Genomic DNA, 2,500 nt, shown 5'->3' with positions numbered 1-2,500 from the left:
GCGATAGACAAAGGATAAAAAAAACGAACCACTGGGTTTGACTGGGTTAAATTACTTTTGAGTAGACGCAAGGTTTTATCATTATTTTCTCTATATATGATAAAAATCTTCAAGGGTCTTTAAGATCCCTCCAAGCCAACGTTTCCTAACCTTTTCCGACCCTAAGGGTCTAAGCAGTCAGGCATCCCCTAAGTCATATTTTATTACTAGAAGGATAAAGGGAAGTGTTTCCCAGCACCTCCTATCATTGTCTTCAGCATCCCCAGGTTGGGAAACGCCGCCCGAAGCCAAAGAGGCGCCTAAAGATCAGAACCTTCAGCTTGGAAGAATGTGTCAAGGACGATCCGCTTTCTCAGGTAAAGGATTCCAAAGCAGAGTACAAGTACCGAAGGCCATTTCCCCTTTATAAGGAGGGTGGCCGCATACACCCCATAAACAAATAAAACCCGTTCCACTACCTCCGGGATGAAGGGGGTTTGCCCTTTCTCCCGCCTCACTGCGTGGGCTAAAAGTAGTGCAGCGAGGCACAGGTCTCTGACAAAACATATTGATGAAAAAAAGGGGGGGGGAGGGGCTGGGTATCCGCCAAATACCAAGACGTCCTTTACGTACGGTGTGACACTTTTCTATTCTATTCTATTCTATTCTATTCTATACCTACTGCCGCCAAGCTATTTTATTCACTTTCGTTGTATCTCCTAAGTTCAATAATCTCAAGGAGGGGGAGAAAATGATGATGAAAATTGAATAACGATAAATATGAGGATGGCGATGATGATAAGGAGAGGAGGAGGAAGACGTAGAGGACAAAGAGGAGATTGGATGAGGAAGACGAAGAGCTTGAAGAGGAGGTTGGAGGATTAGGAAGACGAAAAGGAGAGGTGGGAGAGGAGGAGGAAGGAAGGGGAGGAGGGAATGATGGTAATGATGATGACGAGGAGGAGGAGGGGAGGGGGAGGATGTAGTGATGATAATGATATTAATTATGATGACAAGAAGGGGAGGGGATGAGGGAATGATAATAATGATGGTAATGACGATGATTACGGGAGAGGGGAGTGTTGGAGAGTCATCTAGGGTCAAGATATAAAAAAAAAAAAAAAAAAAAAAAAATGAAAGTGACAGAACCAAATTTTAATATCCCACGGAGCTGCACGTGGGGATGGGGTGGGGGGTGTCACCTTACTGGCTGAAAACAAAATCTTATTGGTTCTACGCACTTCGGTAGGAAACGTCGACAAGCATCACCTTCAGCTAGGATGAAGGCCACCGCCTGAAGGAGTCACCTCTCCAGTAAAAAAAGATAAAAAAAAATACAAAAATAAAATGAATAAATAAATAAATAAATAAATAAATAAAAATAAATAAATAAAAATAAATAAATAAAATAAATAAATTAATAAAATAAATAGATAAATAAATATATAAATAAAATAAAATAAAATAAGATAAACATATTGATGATAATAATAATAATAATAATATAATAAAATAACGGGTAAATTTTACTTCAAGGGATACTAATTTCCTGTTGACGGCAATCAGCTCTACTATTCAAACCATAATGGCATAAGTCTGTTTAATTCTAAGGAGAATATTTCAATGGTCCACTCCAATTACCTCTTCCCCTTATCCTACACACACACACGGACAAACTTCTTCACTTACTCTATAAGGCAAGCGCATCAAAATGTGTACCAGAAACAGAGATCATCCAACGCGATAATTATTCCATTGGAGGACAAAAACTCGTCATGCTCAAAACAACAACAGCACAAGGGATTAATTTTATAATAATTTGTAACCATTACGAAGGCGAGTGTGGTTATTATGGCCAGCGAGCCGCCCACCTCCTCTCATGTGTCTTGCACCAGATACATTATGGCCTGCAACGGATAACATGATTCCCCACGCTCTCGGCCCTTTCGTTCGTGTGTGTGTGTGTGTGTGTGTGTGTGTGTGTGTGTGTGTGTGTGTGTGTGTGTGTGTGTGTGTGTGTGTGTGTGTGTGTGTGTGTGTGTGTGTGTGTGTGTGTATGTGTGTGTGTGTGTGTGTGTGTAAGTGTGTGTGTGTGTGTGTATGTGTGTGTGTGTGTGTGTGTGTGTGTGTGTGAGAGAGAGAGAGAGAGAGAGAGAGAGAGAGAGAGAGAGAGAGAGAGAGAGAGAGAGAGAGAGAGAGAGAGCTAAAGAGCGCGTTTGTTTGTTTGTTTGTTTTGTGTGTGTGTGTGTGTGTGTGTGTGTGTGTGTGTGTCTGTGTGTGTGTCTGTGTGTGTGTTTGTGTGTGTGTGTGTGTGCACGCGTGTGTGTGTGTGCGCGCGTGTGTGTTGTGCGTGTCCTCACTTAATCGTACTGTTCAGGAAAGGAGACACGCTCGTGGAATCCCATCCCTGTGTCTCCATCGATCAAACTTAACCTTAAACTCGCTTATGGATTCAAATTGGGCTATTTCTCGTTAAGGCTGTCCCATAAGCTGTATGGAAAGGCGTTTCCAGATAGCCTCG

Source organism: Oratosquilla oratoria, chromosome 29 (assembly GCF_046742065.1).
Source record: "Oratosquilla oratoria isolate Oo_2021 chromosome 29, ASM4674206v1, whole genome shotgun sequence".
Classification (NCBI taxonomy): domain Eukaryota; kingdom Metazoa; phylum Arthropoda; class Malacostraca; order Stomatopoda; family Squillidae; genus Oratosquilla; species Oratosquilla oratoria.
This window is presented reverse-complemented; position numbering follows the sequence as displayed.